At 39.7% G+C, this 19,280-nt stretch overlaps 1 non-coding gene across 1 annotated transcript; it reads left to right on the plus strand.

Annotated features, from left to right (window-relative positions):
- The first annotated feature begins 16,396 nt into the window (after positions 1-16,396).
- TRNAW-CCA (transfer RNA tryptophan (anticodon CCA)) lies at positions 16,397-16,468 on the plus strand. The gene has a single exon. It is a non-coding gene; the product is annotated as a tRNA-Trp (tRNA).
- Positions 16,469-19,280: the final 2,812 nt, after the last annotated feature.

The raw sequence follows: 19,280 nt of genomic DNA on the forward strand, positions 1-19,280 counted from the left end.
TGTGGTTCTTACTTGTAATGTTATGGTTCTTACACAATTCTTTGTTATTGTTATGTTTCCAAGACTATGTTGTGAGGCCATTATCTCAATATTATTATTTATAAGTATGCAATTATGCTACATTGATGTAATAGCATAACCCCAAACTTGAAGTGGCACCATGGATTTGCATGAGACCTAGAATTAAGTTTTCATAACATAAACATGAGATGCTATCATGTTGTGATCTTTTCTAGATAATGAGATAGTGAGGAGATATCACTTGTCTCATTGTAGCAAATATGTGAGTCTCACAAGCTCAATGATTTTACGTTGCTTGATGTAACCTTTTGCTTTCTTGAGGAACTAGGATCTTGCTCAAGTAAGAACTTGCTAGTAAATTTTATTGTTTAGCTTCATGTTTCCAACAATAACAATTGACATCCTTCGAATATGTAGTCATCAAAAACTATCCCATAGAGTATAATATGCCTTACTGTGGTATACACACATGAAATTATAATCTAATAACAAATTCTATCCCCTCATATAGACATATACTTGATTTTAAAGAATTTACATCTAAGACTATGAGCAAAGCATATTTTTAAAGAATCATATGGTCCTAGGTTCAACATTTAAAGTCTCCATATTTTCCCCACTCATCCCCACCCCCATCCCATAGTCCCCTCTGTAGATCCCTTGAGAGCCCCTCCCCTCCCCAAGCATCTAAGTGTGCTTTTCAATATTTTGGAATTAAAAAACCCCTAATGTGGAGTTTACATGTGGTGCATTTATAAACCCCTTTTTTTTTAAAGTTGTAAGTTAGCATAATAAAAATACCCTTTCTTTTGAACTCATATGGTATATTACATGTTCCATACCCTTAGGAAAAGCCATCACAGAGAGGAAGATAACAAGTCCATGTGGGAGGTCCTAGTAAGCAACACCCACGTGACCAACCACATGGTTTGATTGACATGTTCACCACCCCAATATGATATGAAAGTTCCATTGACCACTAGCCACTTAAATTGACCAAATATCTCACATCTTGTTCAAGTAATCTTCTCTATTCCTTTACGGGATCATATCCTTAGAAACCTCATTGTGATCCCTATTGGATGACTTTGCAATAGGATCCTTATTGGTCCTGAATGCAAGGTGCTTTGTGTATATAGCCCACTTTTAATCTTGTATTTTGATGTAATGGTTCACACATGGTTGGGTCATGCTCTCATAAAAAGTCTAGCTCTATGCATATGGGTGAGTCTTTGGCTCTTACTCATTTTGATGTTGTGGTCCCATGCCATGTTAGTCATTAGGTTGTGATAAGTACTTTGTGATGTTCATTGATGATTATTTGCATAAAGTTTGGGCCTATCTTATTAAGTATAAATCATAAGTGTTAGCTATTTTTCAACTCTTACTTTGCTACAATTGAGTACTGGTCTGGGCATAGTCTAAAATGCCTATGATCTAACAATGGGGATTAATATGTCTCTAAGGTATTTGAGCAATTTTGTGATAAGAGGGGTATTAAGCATCAATTGAACACCACTTACACCCCATGCTAGAATGGTATTGCAGAATGCATGAATAGGATTATTCAAGAAAGAGTCTGTAGTATGGTTTATCAAGTAGGCTTATCATAGTACTTTTGGATTGAAGTAGTTAGTACTATAGTTCATTTGATTTATAGATCCCCATGCACTGCTCTTGGTGGTCAAGTTGCAGAGACAAGTATCATATGGTAAAACTCCCACATATGCACACTTACTTGTCTTTGGATGTGAGGTTTTTTGCTATATTTCCAAAAAAAAAATGCAATAAGTTGGATCCAAAGTCTATCAAATCCATATTTCTTGGATATGGTGATGTAGGTGAGATGAGCTATCACTTTTAGGATCTACAAGCTTGGAAGGTTATCTACAATCATGATGTCATATTTCATGAGAAAAAGATGTATATGAGACCAGAGCATTTAGTTGAGATATGGAGGGTGATCTTTCAAGAGAAGCCTCCTATTATTGTATAGCTAGCCCCAGTTAGTAGGTAGCTTGCTGAAATTGTTAATGATGTAGTAGCCCTAGATCTGCATGTTGTATAGGATCATTATGTTGGATAGAGTGGATATGGCATACAAGCCCCACATCCAATCTTGATATGCTCCACTAGAGCCTCGCGTCCTCTTGATCATTTTAAAACCTCTATGCATTATGTCATAGTGACAGATCCTAATAAGCTTCTCACTTATGAGGAGGCTATGTACAAAGGTGATAGTTACTCTTGGGAGAGGGTCACATAGTGTGAGTATGATTCACTATAGAAAATTATACATGGAATTTGGTTCCTTTGTCCAATGGAAAACACACATTACCATACAAGTGGGTATGCAAGTTGAAGAGTACCCCTAGTTACTCTAAGCCAACATATAAGGTTAGATTGGTTGCTAAGGGTTATAAGTAGGAGAAGGGAAATGATCTTGATGAGATATTCTCTCCTCTTGTCAACATGACTACCCTACACTTGGTATTGGCCTTGGTTGCATAGATGGATCTAATGGATATGAAAACATCTTTTCTTTATGGGGACTTATATGAGGATATTTATATGTAGCAACCTAAGGGCTTTGAGGAAAATGACAAGGAACACCTAATGTACAAGTTGAGGAAGAGACTTGATGGACTTTAGCACGAACCTAGACAATGGTGTCATAAGTTTGATGCCTCTATGTATTCATAAGGTTAATCTCATAGTGATATGGATCCGTGTCTTTACTCAAAGAAGGCCTGAGATAGTAGCCTTATAATTTTTGGTGCTATATATTGATAATATAGTGACTATTGGGAGTGCTAATGATGAGCTCGATACTTTGAATAATTGGTTAAGAATATCTTAGAGATGAAAAATGGGGCATGTCTCTCATATACTTGGTATATGCATTATGTGCAATTTCTCTAAGAGACCCCTTTACTTGTCATAGGAATATATTAATAAACTTATTGAGTGGTTCTGTATGCCAAGTGGTAAGGCTATTGGCTACCCATTACCTTATAATATGAAGTTTACTTAGGAAAATTGTCCCCAATTAGATGATGAGGACAAGATGGCCAAGGTCGTCCCATATGCTTCCACAGTGGGTAGCTTGATGTATGCCACAATAGCTTCTAGTCTTAACATAGCATTTATAATTGAAGTTGTGGCGTATTCTATGGTGACACTTGGTAGATGACATTGGGATGTTGTAAAGGGTATATTGAGATACGTTAAGGGCACTGTAGATATGTGCATTTGTTATGGTGGCCAAGATATTAGAGCCATAGGCTATACAGACTTTGATAATGCAGGATATGCAAATAGCAAAAAGTCCACCTCTGGCTATGTCTTCACTTTTGTTAGATGTGTTGTTTCTTCGATGTCTAGGGTGCCAAAATGCATGGTCTTGTCTACAATGGAGGGTGAGTACATTGTAGCTATTGAGACCTGCAAGGAGGCCCTATGGTTAGGCCATTTGGTGGTAGATCTTGGTATGACAATGACTCTTACATTGAATTCAAACTCTATGAGTGCCATTCAATTGGTACCTAATCCAGTCTTTCATGTGAAGACCAAGAACATTGAGATCTATTTTATCACTTCATCAAAGAGGTGATTGAGGACAAGTAGATAGAGTTTGACTGACAAGAATCCTATATATTTGCTCTCTAAAAGTGTCCTATTGGAACATTATGTCTTTCTTAGGAAGAGGACATGTGTGAGATGACATCTATTCCTCATCCTATTGTACTCATGTGTACACTTTGTACTTTGTCCATTTTTTCTTGTTTTCTCCAAAGTCAATCATATTTGCATTTAAGTGGGAGGTTGTTAGAGGTTAAAGGCTACCTGTACACTAGCCACCTACATTTACGTATACTTATTGCATGCACACTTGTGCACTGTGGGTGGGAGCCACTTATCATTGTTATTATATTCTTTATATGAAAATAGAATAAGAGAAGGCATATCACACATTGTGGCTGTTGAAGTTCCCGCATACTTTCTTACTCTCTTTGCTTGAACCTCCATAGCTCTTGCTTGTCTCCTTTCACTGGTGCTTCCATTCCTACTCCACCTTTCAATGGAAACATAAATAGTATTAGGATACCTAAGCTATTTATTGTTCAAGAATAAAGATATTGACATGCTTCTTTGATGAAAATATAATCAATGTTAGGATAACTAAGGTATTTATTGATCAAGAAGAAAGATATCGACATGCTTCAACGGTCATGAACTTGATTTTTAATTATCCTTCACAAATCTTAGTCTTCCAATGTAGTCAACTTATTCGTAAATATAATAAGAATGAATATATGTGCCACTCATGGCAAAACTATTGCATAGTAGTATTCCACATGTAATGGCTATTATATAATGGTCATGTATCTCCTCAATGTTTCCTATTCGTCCTCTCCAATTTCAACTTAATAGAAATAGCTATCAATACAAAGCAAATATGTCTTCTTCCTCTCCTACAAAAGTTATGTATACTAATTATGATGTGACAAATTGACAGGCAATGTTGAATATTTGATGCTTGCAATAATCCATAATGGTGTGTTGGTTCTTATTAATTCACAATTATGGTTGGCATACATGTAACAAGTTTGACGCTAGAGCAAGCATTAGAAAGGCAATCACACTATCCATATCTTTGACCTTATTTGGAGCAAAGATGACTAATGATGAGGAGACAATCCCAATCATAGTTAGTGCCATCACCAAGGCACAAAGGAGGAATAAAGGGATTAGCATTCTTGGTTTTCAGTTGGCTAGATGTATGTGTAGTCATTACTACACTAGGTCCTAATTTGGAGGGCCTATCACAAGATGGCTTTTTCCACCTAACTTATTGTGGAGAGGTGGGAAGGGGAGTAGGTCCCTTATTTAGAGGGTCCCACAAGGGAGAAGGGAGGGGACTCTCAACCAAAAGGGCCATTACACTAAATAGGATGCATAATCCATGGACCTACAGAATATATATTCAATGGTTTTGGTTGCATGCTTAAAAAAGTATGCATGCAATGCTCTATTTAGCATGTTAGTTTGTGGCCAGTTTTAATACCTACATTTATGATTTTTTGTATCATGGGCTTTGCTCTCTTCTGTTTCATATGTGTTATTGAAGCTTCTTAATAGAACTACATGGTTGGGAAGCATTTATTATCTATTAATAGTTATATCTAACTTATTTGTAGAAGTTGGAAGAAGAAACTGGTTTCATGGTAGTGATAGTTCCTTTTGTTGGGAGTAAAGGCGCCTCCGCCTAGCCGCCCATGTATTGCTACACTGACAGTCACCGCCACTGCACACTGCAGGTGGTGGGCGCCCATCACCGTCACTTTATTCTTTATTCTTTTAGTGACATTTTAAATAAAGGAAGGCCTGATCACACATTGTGACTATTGGAGTTCCCATTTCTTGTCTCTCTCCTTCTTGCTCTTGCTCTCCCGCCATAGCTCTAGAGTCCAAGCTTCGATTCTTCTCACCTTTCAACTGGTATCAAAGCTCGGCTTCCCGACTCTTGAGCTTGGTTCGTGGCATTCTCAACTTCCCATCGACTCCCCACTCGCATTGGGTCTCCTTCCTGGTAGCCATATCCGACTCCTTCGAGCTCCTATCACTCCTCGGCTTCCCGAGCACCTTCCCAGCCCCTTTGGGCACCCTCAAGGCATTCACACAGAGGTATTGCTTCACTCTCTAGAGGGTTTACCTCAATCTTCAGCCCTCTTGAAACACGGCAGCCATTACACTCCCAGATCCCATTTCATATGTGGGCTGCTCTCCCCTTGCTGGAGCTTGTTTGAGGCCTTCCTTGGCTTTAACCAGACCCCTCCAAAGCTTGGCCACCATTTTTTGCAGCTCCAGGACCATCATTTACAATTGGCGCAATCATGCAGCCCTCCCATATGTGTTTTCAGCATTAACAATCACAACAACAGCTCTCCCCCTCCATTGGCACTTGGAAAGGCTCCATTTCAAGCATATAAACATGCTTTGATGCTTGGTTTTGATGGTTGATGTGTTGGCATAGCATTTGGACCGATTTAACATTGTTTTGGGACTATCATAATAGTCCACAAGCAGTTTATGATAGTGTTACACTGACATTTGATGCTACTGCTTGTCTGGCATTGTCATTTGATGCCCGGTTGGTCCCGTCGTTTGATGCCCAGATGTTAGGGGAATGTATGCCTATTGTTTGGAAACCATTTGGAGATGATTTTGGTGTTGAAATTCTTAGTTTTGAATAGTTAATCATTGTTGTACACAGTTGGATTGAAGTCATTTTACTCATGTATGCTTATGCCTATGCTTTTCGAGCTATGTTTCCGACATATATGGTGATGTATTGACACTTGGGGCTCGACATAGAACTTGGTTTTGATTCGGGATTGTTGGTTGAGCTTGAGCTCACTTTGCAAAGCATTTGGATGCTCCCTCTTGGATGTACTTATGGCATGTATGTTGCTTATGTCTGACCGGTCTTGACATGCTTAGCCTATGGCATTACTACATGCTAGTTACATTGTTTCGAGCCTATTGCTACTAGAGCTCGTTCTTCGCTTGATCTTGGATTCTCAGAGCTTACTTGAGCTATTTGTTGGCTTGACAGAGTTGTATCTTGGGATGTACTTGATGTCTTACATGCTTATGGATGCTACATACGGATGCTCTACCGCCTACATGTCCAGGATGTACCATTGATGCTTGATCTTGGACACTTGTCACTGGTGCTTATACATGCTTTGTTCAACCTTTGTTGCTTGATATTTATGGATTTTGTGCGGGTGGGAGCATCTTTGGATGCTTGATAGCCATTGAGCAGGCAGTCTATGCTCTTTGAGCTTTTGAGACTGTTTGGGATCTTTTACCCTTCAGGATGATGCATGGTTCATATGTCTTGGTTCCTTTTATGCTTATGACCTAACTCTTTGCTTTGGGTCCCTCTCTTTGTGAGCTGACACCTACTTGTGTCAAGTCTTGGTAGTGGCAGGAACACTTTGCCCCGTTGACTGGGGGGCGTGCCTACTCACTGGCAGATGTTTATATGACATGTTTGGGTGTTGGATTCATGCTTATCGACTGTCATATGCCTATGTTATGCCCGCATGATGCCGGCTTTGGTCTTGGAAGTATTTGATTGACTTGGGATTCGATTTTGGCACTGTTAGCTCTCATTTACTAAAATCTGTAATATTTTGAAATGATGTAGTTTCACTAGTACTTGGTGGGAAGCACCTTTGGTTACACTTTTCTCGCCATTTTCTCTCAATTTTTTGTCATTTTCTGCAGTAAACAAGAGTTTTGAACTGTCTAAGTCTTCTAACCTGCATTATGGCAAGTTCGTCCACTGATCATGCTATTTTCAACATCACTAAGCTTGATGGTACGAATTACACTTATTGGAAGAGCCAGATTTGGTAGGTGTTGGTGCAGAAATCGTAGATCAAACCTTTGAGGTTGAGCGGGCATCCGCCTACAACTATGCCAGATGAGGAATGACTTGAACTTGATGAGTTATGCAAGTCCACTATTGTATTATCTCTCAAAGAACAGGTTTATTACAATGAATTTGAGGAAGAACAGAGTGCATGGCAGTTGTGGGATAAAATCAAGAATCTATATGACAAGAAAAGTCCAGCGAGTCAGATGTATTAGCTGAAGTAGCTTATGGAACTACGCATGAAGGACAATGTGACTATGTCTACTCACTTGAGCGAGTTCCATGCTATACTCAAGAACTTGACTTTGCATGACATCACTTTTGCAAAGGATGTCACTCCTTTTTTCTTGCTTGGTACTCTTAATGAGTCATGGGATGTATTCCGCACTGCATTATGTGCCTCTACTACTACCTTGAAATTATCTGATGTTGAGAGTGCTCTTCTGTAGGAAGAGGTTAACCGTAAGAATTTGGATGCCTCTCGTGTGTTGCATGCTATGACAGTTAGAGGCAGGAATGATGGATATGGAAAGCATAGCAGTGGCAGTGGCAATGGCAATGGCCGTGGATGGGATTCTCAGAAATCTCGGTCCAAGTCTCGTGGGAAGTCACATAGCAAATCCTGTGGTAGCAATGCAGATGTTACTTGTCACCATTGTGGAAAAAAGGGCCATATTAGGCCACAATGCCATCAACTGTGCAATGAAAGACTCGAAGATAAGGGGAAAGACAAAGTGCAGGATAAGTCTTCTGATCACAGCATAGTGCCTACAAAATCCAGTGTTAAAATGGAAGATATCAATGTTATGCAGCCTGAGGATGTTGATGATGATGATTATATCCTTACAGCTTCTTCTAGTGCTTCGCAGATAACAGAGATACACTCTATGTATGCACATTGTTGGCTCTTGGATTCAGGTGTGTCCTTTCATGTGGCACCTTTCCGAGAGTGGTTTCATTCATACCGTATTGTTTTGAGTTATGTGCGCTTGGTTGATGACAGCTCTCTTGATATTGTGGGCATTGGTGATGTTAGGTTGCAGTTTCCTTCTGGCAGCAGTTTTGTTATGTAGGATGTACGTCATGTACCTGCTTTGACACGCAGTCTCATGTCAGCTAGACAGCTTGATGATGTAGGTTATCATGTATCTTTTGGAGACTCTGCATGGAAGATCACTCGTGGCAGACTTGTGATTGTGAGAGGTGCCAAGGCTGGCAACCTCTATCCCTTGATTGTATCAGCTTCTTCCCTTGATCATGTTTTGTCTGTGGGTTCTATCCCACATGTATCTCTTTGGCATGCCCGTTTGGGCCATATGTCTTTGAAGGGAATGAAAATGCTTTCTGGTTTGCAGTACTTACCATCCCTTGATTATACATGTTTTGATTCATGTGAGCATTGTCTTTATGGCTGGCAGACTAGGTCTACACATAAAAAGTCTGGTAGGCCATGCATGAGTGAGCCCTTGGCATTGGTACATTCGGATGTCTGTGGGCCCATGCCTTGTTAGTCTATGGGTGGTGCCAAGTATTTTGTTACATTCATAGATGATTTTTCACGGAAAGTTTGGGCTTATCCCATTAAGCTGAAATCCGATGTCTTGGCTGTGTTTCAAAGATGGCTTGCATTGGTTGAGAACCAGTCGGCTATAGGCTAAAATGCCTAAGGACAAATAATGGGGGTGAGTATGTCTCAAGTGCTTTTGAGCAATTATGTGATGAGAGGGGTATTAAGTGTCAGTTGACCGCCCCCTACACCCCCCCTAGAATGGTTTGGCTGAGCAGATGAATAGAACCATCGAGGAGCATGTACGTAGTATGCTTAGCCACGTAGGCCTACCACATAGCTTTTTGGCTGAGGTAGTTAGTATAGCTGTGCATATCATAAACAGATCACCTTCTAGTGGTTTGGATTTCAAGGTTGTCGAGGAGGTATGGACTAGAAAACCTCCCTCTTATGTGCATCTCCGTGTCTTTGGATGTGAGGCATTTTGCCATGTGCCCAGGGACAAGAGAAGTAAGCTGGATCCTAAGAGTGTCAAATGTGTTTTCCTTGGTTATGGGGATGCAGATGAGATGGGTTACCGTCTTTGGGATTCGTAAGCACGGAAAGTCATCCGCAGTCATGATGTAGTCTTCCATGAAGGCAAGATGCATAAGCAGCCTAAGAGAGTTGTTGAGATCCACAGGGTCATATTTCAAGAGGAGCTGAGAACTCCCGCACAGCCAGTTGGACAGCCTACAGCTGCAGCAGATGCTCATGGTCAGGGTGTTGGATAGGCAGCTGGGTAGGCAACAGAGCCTGTCATGAGACGGTCTACTAGAGACAGACGTCCACCTGATAGATTTCAGCCCTCGATGCATTATATCTTGGTTACAGATGCAGGAGAGCCTTTCACTTATGATGAGGCTATGCGCAGGGGTGACAGTCCCTCATGGGAGAGGGCTATGCAGTCTGAGATAGACTCCTTGCATAAGAATAAGACTTGGGATTTGGTTTCCTTGCCTAAGGGCAGGAAGGCTTTGCCATGCAAGTGGGTGTACAAGCTGAAAAGTACCCTTGGACACCCCAAGCCGACATACAAGGCTAGATTGGTAGCAAAGGGTTTTAAGCAGGAGCATGGTGTGGACTTTGATGAGCTCTTTTCTCATGTGGTTAAGATGACCACCCTGCGTTTAATCTTGGCTTTGGTTACTCAGTTTGACTTGGATTTATACTAGATGGATGTCAAGACGGCTTTCTTACATGGGGATTTGCATGATGAGATTTATATGGAGCAACCTAAGGGCTTTGCAGAACCTGGCAGGGAGCACCTAGTGTGCAAATTGAACAAAACTCTTTATGGCTTGAAACAGACACCTAGGGAGTGGTATCATAAGTTTGATGCCTTTATGCAGTCACAGGGCTACAGTAGGAGTGCTATGGATCTGTGTCTTTACACGAAGAAAGCCCATGATGGTTCTTTATTGATTTTGGTCCTCTATGTGGATGATATGCTGATTAGCAGGGAAAGCTCATGATGAGCTAGATGCTCTTAAGGCTCAGCTCAAGAAGAGCTTTGAGATGAAAGATCTGGGACAGGCCGCTCACATACTTGATATGCGCATTAGATGCGACAGGCATCAGGGACTCCTCTACTTGTCACAGAGGGAGTACATTCATAAAGTCCTTGAGCACTTCCGCATGCAGGACGTAAAGCCTATTGGCTGTCCATTGCATTCTTATGTGAAGGTATCACAGGCTGATTGTCCGCAGATAGATGAGCAGAGGGCCGAGATGGCCAAGATTCCCTATGCATCCGCAGTGGGCAGTCTTATGTATGCCATGATAGCTACTTGTCCAGATATTTATTTCATTTGTAGTTAGTGTTGTGGCATGCTATATGGCTACACTTGGCAAGAAGCATTGGGATGTTGTGAAGCGTATCATGAGGTACCTGAAGGGCACTGCAGATATGTGCTCCTACCAGTATACCTCTCCTTTGGAGTCATGCCATGTATTGCTGCAGTGGGAGTCCTGTTCATTATGTAGACTGTTATAGCAACTGCCTCAGCCTAGTAAAAATCTGGCAGGTCTTTTTCATTGAGCATGGCACGAGATACCTCTCCAATATGCATGTTTTTTCTTTCTGCAATTCCATTTTGCTGTGGGGTATGACTACATGAATATTGCTGCTTTATGCCATGCTCCTGCAAGAACCTTGCAAACTCATTTGAGAGGTACTCTCCCCCTCCATCTGACCTTAGACATTTTATTTGCAGGCCTGTTTCTTTTTCAACCATAGCTTTAAGAGTTTTGAAATACCCAAAAACTTCACTTTTCTTTCTCATAAAATACACCCAAACTTTTCTTCTATAGTCATCAATAAAAGTGACAAAATAATAACAGCCTCCAATAGATGCAGCTCTAGTAGTCCACACATTAGAGTGGATTAATTCCAATGGCTTCTTACTCTCTTGAACATGTCTAGGAAACGGTTTCCTTGCATGTTTTCCAAATTGACAGGCTTCACATACCTTATGCATTTCTGCAACCTTGAATTTAGGCAATCCTGCAACAATATTTTGGGCTTGCATTGATTTAAGTCATTGTACATTAACATGACCAATGTGTTTATGCTAGATATCAATATCTGCAACTACACCGGTCCCATGTGCAAACATTGCTGCACTCAATTCAGGCATGTCTGCATCCAACGTAAACATTCTGCCCTTCTTCTTTCCTTTTGCTATCAAGCGACCTTTATTTTTCATATCCTCAACAAAGCATCCATGAGGATTAAATCTGACCTACAAGCCTTGCTCAACCATTTGACCAGCAGAAACCAGGTTCTTGATGATATTCGGGACATGAAATACATCCGATGGTATTTCTTTTTCCCATCCTGCATAAACAAAGGAATTTTTTCAATCTGCACAATAGGATGTGCAGTATCATCACCAATCTCCACAAATCCTGGTTTTTCCATTTTCCTTGCATCATGCATCCATTCTGCATGACCTGTCATGTGGTTTGATGCACCTGAGTCAACATACCACACATCGTTGCTTTCTTCTGCACTTGTCACAGAATTGGTCATGTGCTGCACCATAAACAAATGCTCATTTCTATCATCACCCTGTCTACTAGAAGATGCATAATTTTCTTGTTGCAATTTACCATTCATGATGTCATTCTACTTTTTATAGTAATCTTTAGCCATATGACCCATTTTACTACAGTAGTAGCATTCAACATTGTTGTTTGCATTTTGCCCTCTTTGCCATCCACCACAACCTCTTTGGCTCCCCATGCCTCTGGAGTTACCACATCCTCCTCCATAGGACTGGTTTTATTGAGTTTGCTGCATATTTTGATTTCTACCACGGCCTCCAAATCGGCCTTCTCTACCTCTGCCTCTACCTCTTCCAGGATTTGAGTAGAAGACAGCTTCTTTTGAAGTTCCTCCTAAAGAAGATGCACCACCGTTTCTCTGCTCCTCAAAAATTAGAAGAGCAATCAACTCCTCAAAATCAAGAAATCTTTCACGGACAGAAATGAATGTTTGGAACTATGCATAATCCTTTCCTAGACCATTCAAGGTCACAAAAACTAAATCATCATCTTCCACTGGCAACCCAATGGAAGCAAGTGCATCTGCAATCTTCTTCACCTTCATGTTGTAGTCATTGATGCTCATACTTTCTCTTTGCACATTGTGCAACTCTTGCTTGAGCTGCATTTTCCTGGCTTGCATATTTGTGCTATACATTTTTGACAAAGTATCCCATGCCTCCTTTGGCATACTTGCATCCTGAATATGCACAATCATAGAGTCTGAAATACTGATAGACAGCCAATACATAACTTTTATGGCTCTCTCATGCCATCCTTTAAATGCCTACATTTGTTGTTGATTGGGAACATCAAGAAGAACTGGTTCTTCTTCATTTCCTGCAACAAATTCCCAATATCCTTTTCCCATAAGGAAATTCGTCATTCTAAACTTCCATGCTTGGAAGTTGTTCTTGTCAAGCTTTTCAGTGACAATCTGTGAAAGAGAATCAGACGCCCTTACAAAACACTGCAAAAAATTCTTTCACTGCAAAAAACACAGCTTCAGCCTCACAAGGGCAAATCTGCAAAACTGACGAAAGTGGTATTTAACCACACAGTCACTTCCTAGTGACGATTTTCCATCAACAAGCAACAAGGATGATTCTGTAACTCCCAATGTCTCTGCGCACAGGCATACGATCCAATTTCTACGGTAACTTTTCACCGACCTATAGAACAGTGGTCGCACAACAAAAAATAGGGCCTTTTCCTGAGTGCGTGCGGAAAACTTCCGCCTCCAAAACAGGCCCCGAAATGGCCTCGAATCAAAAAAACAGGGCAACCAAGGGCTAAAGCCTTTGTTTGCAGCATATACTGTCCTCTTGCTACACCGCGAAGGGCGTCTCAATCTGAGACAATGCACTCTTGCACTTTCCAGCTGTGCTACCTACAGAGACTTGCTCCCAAACTCGAAAAATGAAAGCAACACTGGTCCTCTTACCAAAACACCACGAACTTGATTTTCTTTCTTAAGCTCCTTACCACAAACTAGGCTCTGATACCATGTCAAGATTGTGGGAGAGAAGGAAGGAGTCTCACTTGTAGCTTTCTCACTTACACAATGGGGGAATACACACAAAGGTGGAGGCTGAAAACAGTTTTCCTCTTCTTAGTTGTGTAAGCCAAAAAGTACTCTAGTATAGAGAAATAGAAGAACCCTATATATGGGTCTCAAACCAAACTCAACTAACTAAGGTGGCATACTAACTGAGCCACGAACTAGAGTAGATAAGGATAGCTGTCATCTAGCTATTATTCATGGGCGGTGTACCAACCGCATCTGCAGCTAACAAGTCGGTGACATAAATGCACAACGGTCACCCTAGCATATCACCAGTGGAGCTCCATATCTCAACATGGGGTACACTGACTCTAATTATACACAGGATATGCAAATAGTAGGAAGTCCACTTCCGACTATGTATTCACATATGCTGGAGGTGATGTTTCTCGGATGTCCAGGGTGTAGAAATGCACGGCCCTTTCTACTATAGAGGCCGAGTATGTTGTAGCCATTGAGGCTTGCAAGGAGGCCATTTGGTTGGGTTGTTTGGTTGCTGACCTTGGTATTGATGCTATCCCTACACTGCATTTGGATTCTATGAGTCCTATTCAGTTAGCCAAGAATTGGTCTTCCATGCGAAGACAAAACACATTGAGGTGAGGTATCACTTCATATGTGGGGTCGTTGAGGGCAAGTCTATTGATCTTGTCAAGATCTCAACTGACCAGAATCCTACAAATCTACTCATGAAAAGCCTCTCTATAGAGAGCTTTGCCTTTCTCAGGAGGTTGATGGGCATGGGATGAGATGACGTATTTTCTCATCCTGTTGTACATGTGTACATGTCGTATTGTCTTTTCCTTTTTCTTTTCACTCCTCACTAGGGCAGATTCGCCTTTAAGTGGGAGGTTGTTGGGGGTAAAGGCGCCTCCGCCTAGCCACCCATGTATTACTACACTGACAGTCACTGCCACTGCACACTGTAGGTGGGGAGCACCCGTCACTGTCACTTTATTCTTTATTCTTTTAGTGACAGTTTGAATAAAGGAAGGCCCGGTCACACATTGTGACTATTGGAGTTTCCATTTCTTGTCTCTCTCTTTCTTGCTCTTGCTCTCCTGCCATAGCTCTCGAGTCCAAGCTTCGATCCTTCTCACCTTTCACCTTTTAATAAACAATATTTTGTAGCCCATCTTAACTGATTTTTTCTCAAATATGTTTCCACAATACATTGATATTGCTTATCTACTTAATGGAACATGGTTTAACCTCAAACTATATTTTCATGGCTACATTAGAGTGTATATTTTCAATATTTTTAATCCTTGGTTATTAAAATTTAGCTTCGCTTCCATGGTTTATGTTGTGATGTGTTTGAATTGTGTGAAGTTGATCATTCTATTTTGAAATACACCCTCCCTCCTTCCCATGATGATGTATTATAGTTCTTTACTTCTAAATTTTCACACAACACTTCATTTCTCACACAAGCTATACATAAGATTGGGTTACAAACACAACCTATACATGAGATTGGAAACTAGTAATATTAGCTACCCATGATTGTGACAAGGCAAAAGTGCCACACACCACAATCTTGGAACACATGGACAAGAAGATTGATGTGTGCATTATTAACCTTGCAACTAGTACTCCATTTTAGCTATTTTTAAAAGCTTGGGAAAATGGCATTTGGATTGCTTATTGTGAGGATTCTAGGGCAATTATAAGCGAAGAAGAACCCCTACAATGACAAGATAAGAAAGCAAGTTAGTCAAATTTATACTTTACATATGGATACAAGGTGTTCATTATTAGAAGCACACATTCTTGTTAGTCTGGCACTATTTATTTGCTCCATGTCTACATTACTCAAGCTTTAATCTACTAAAGTATGATTTTTTTCTCAATCTGGTTAGGGTGACTTTTTAAGACATTTTCTATTAGCGTTTGAAAGTTATCCTTGCTAGCTTGTGATAGGTTAAGGATACAATGTGAAGTTGTCAACATTGATCAACCAGGTATTTATACACTTGCTCACACAAAATTAATCAGTTGTGTCCAATTCCAACATTTGAAGTCTCATCTAGAAAGTGAATTGACAAATTTCCCTTTGATAATAACTTTTAGAGATGTAGAAAGAGTGTGTGACCATAAAGCTTGTTAGGATAGAAGCCTTATTGTCATCACCACAATCATGATATTTTGATTGTTAGAGTTTGTCTAAATTCTTCTTTTGGGAAAAGCAAAGCTATTAACTAGAAATGGTATCCATTCATTTCCAATATTGATGTCTTTTGATTCAATCGTTGCAATTCTCTTAAGTGAAGCTATTAGAGACACTTTCTACTCACCCAAAGGCACATGCCAAAGTCATGTGTGATTTTTCCTTGGTTGTCAAAATTATTGCAAATTCCACATATTTGATCTGCCATGGAGCCTCTTTACAACTAGATTAGCGTAGATGAGTGCATCAATATCAATCCTTATACTCTTTAGCATTGATTTGGGAGGGCATCAACTTTAACAATGATATAGTGATATGGTGAATCCTCATTCAAAATTGTGTCCTAGGTATATGAAGTTAAGAGTTTATCTAGTTCAACTTAAGATGCATGCGAACACATTAGATCAATACGCTATATTGTAAAGTAAAATCTTATGCATAGACATTCTACATCATCTGCAGAATGAAAGAAAGCATTTTACAACACATTAACTACCCGATCAGGCTAGTCGTTGAATTTTGATATAATTTGATGATTTTTGTCATGTTCACGAGAAAGCAATAATTGTAGTTAGAGGAAGAGTGTCGATCACCAGCGGATCCGTGGCGCAATGGTAGCGCGTCTGACTCCAGATCAGAAGGTTGCGTGTTCGATTCACGTCGGGTTCAGAATTACAGTGACTCTTTTGAACCAGCCGACACTTTGGGTCTTTGCTATAATTTTTGCTGAACTAGCATCTCCTCTGAAATGTAAAGTTTGCTTACCCTTAATACATGTGCAAATCTTTTAGCATCTAAAAAGAAGAGAGAGGAAATATATAGCATTGAATTTTTCTTTTAAAGCTAACACCCAATTTCTTTTTTTGTTTTGCTTTGAGAAAGACATTACTTTGTATCAAAAGAGAAAAAAAAGGGAAATGTTTACATCTTTCTTTTTGCTATGCCATTTATGGGAGGTTATTAGATACCCTCATGGATAGACTGGTAGATTTGAAGCTCTACATGTATAGATATTTACGTCTTTGGGGATAACCAAACATTGGCTTTCAACGTAAGCTGGGATAAAAATATAATTGCCCCCAAAGAGGACTTGTAGGATCAATCGTGCCAGATGGGATACTTTCTAATCCCTTCGAATATTGATTTTGCTTTGGCCTCCCAGCTCGCTTATAATGTCACTGACCTTATGCTATATGCAATTTCATGTTGGACTTAACTCTGTGTCTCCTTGCAAGCCCAAATATGCTGACCTTCAAAATTTCATGATGATCTCCTTGGATTTGCATGTCTATGATTACTTCTTGCCATAACTTCCTTGCCAAGCATCCGTCCCAAAAGAGGTGTTGCAAGGACTCACTATCCCCAACGTACATTTGTCGTCAAGATAAAGCCTCTGTTGCTCTGTTTTTCTCTTGTTAAAAAAGCAACTAGAATGGTTCTCTAGAGGAAACCTTCTCTTTCAAGGGTAGCTTCAAGTACCAGTTGGCAACTATGTTTTCCAACTCCTCTTAAACTCAAAGTGACTCCCCACTCTTTGTTGATTTTGTCTTATATCAAAAGCCAATGTTTTATTAAATGCCTTAATCTTGTTGAAGCACTAAGACAATATGATATATTCTTGCATTTGTGACTAAGGAAAGGGAGGGTATTTAGACTAGGATTTTCATTGAGAGATACCTTGAAATTGGTGAGGTGGCGTGCCATAACTTCCCAATAAGCTTTGCAAGATCTTGTTAATCCCCATCAATCCTTTGCCTTTTGAAAAGTTTTGCTCTCAAAGTAGTAGTCTCAACTCTCTAGCTGGTTACATACCAAATAATGGACGCCCAACCCCTACTCAAAGTGTGGGCATGCAATTTTTGAAACTAGGTGTAAACATGGGCACAAAGTCTTTACACACTAAAATGACACATTTAGTAAAAACGTATAAAATAATATGTTTCTTATGTTTTTGATTGGTTGCAAATGCAAAAAGTCCCTTATCTATCACTTTAGAAATTAGGTGAGAGAGATTCCTTGTCCAAAAGTAGGTGGGGAGTTCACTTGTTTAGTAGGTAAACAATAGGTAATGTCATCTCCAATGTGTAAAGAATTTCGAATGTCTAACTTGGGTGTTCGTCATTTGGTGTGTAACTAGCCTCCACATCCAAATTCAGCAAGCCATTGTCGCCTTGATTGATTTCCTTCTTTAGGTTGTCAATTGTGAAGGGCACTAGATACCTAATTTTGTGGCTTTTACCACATAGGAATCTACTTACAATTGAATTTGAAGCCTTAAGTGATGTTCTATTCCAAGAAATTAGGGAACACTAGAAATGTAAAGGTTGAAAAAAAAATTATCTAAGATTTTGAGCTTTATGTAGAGGGGCCAAGTTTTATTACTCCCTAGGCATCCTTGCCTCATCCCTCTAGGGATTTGAAGTTCTTCTAGCAGTCTACCCTTTACTTAGAGACCTAAGCATGGGTGTTCTTAGTCAATATGAAAGGGAGATTTGCAGTCTTCAAGTAGAATCCCATCTTCTACATCACTTATGAAGATATACCCAAAAAACCCAATCAAATCTTTTCCCACATTCACTTGATAAATTATCTCTTGCCTAGAGGATTTAGCTCGTTGTTCTACCAAGGTAGCATTCAAAACATTACCTAGTAGTAGTGACCTACCCTTCATAAACTCGTATCGATGTTTATTGATCCATGTTTCAATGACAAGCATAAGCATATTTGCAATAGCCATTGGTGAAAACCTTATAAATTGTGCTCATGAGAGCAATAAGGCATCAATGGCATAGTTTCTGACATTGCTTTTGCTTAGAAATTAAGCTCATCATATGTTTTTTACAAGACTCTAGTAGCTACCCTATTTCCCAATAGTAATTAACCAATCTAATGACTTGCTAAGAAATCTTTGTCCAAATATGAATTAGGCAATCAACTATAATGCCATCATGACCCAAAGATTTATTTTTGCCTAATCCCTCCAAGGCTTTGAATAATTTTTCTTGAGAGAAAGGGTTAGAGAGCACAATGTTGTCATAATTGGAAATCACTTATAGTCTCATTTTAATACTTAGGGAAATGAAAATGCCTCTACAAGTATAAAGCATGGATGATGAAAATATCTAATTCCATAATTTTAGGATATATTTTTTTATTAGAAAGTTTGCTACATACTTTGTGGAACATTAAGGTTTTTATATGCACTTACAATCGCATGCATGCACTCAATTGGATTCTCATTGACTCCATAGTCCAATGTGCCATGGAAATGGTGATGGTAGGAGATTCAGAAAACACTCACACCCTTGACTTACCCCTAAAGGCTCATGTAAGCATCTAAATTGCATTTATATACATGTATTATTCAAGAATATGTTTTATATGTCCAATATAGTCATATAAAGCATGTAATACCTTAAGGATCATATTTTCACTAATCTTTCACATGAATTATTCTTGTATATGAAAAAATTTGTTTTAT

The sequence above is a fragment of the Lygodium microphyllum genome, chromosome 20, assembly GCF_053477565.2.
Source record: "Lygodium microphyllum isolate KBCC chromosome 20, Lygodium_microphyllum_v1.1.10, whole genome shotgun sequence".
NCBI lineage: Eukaryota > Viridiplantae > Streptophyta > Polypodiopsida > Schizaeales > Lygodiaceae > Lygodium > Lygodium microphyllum.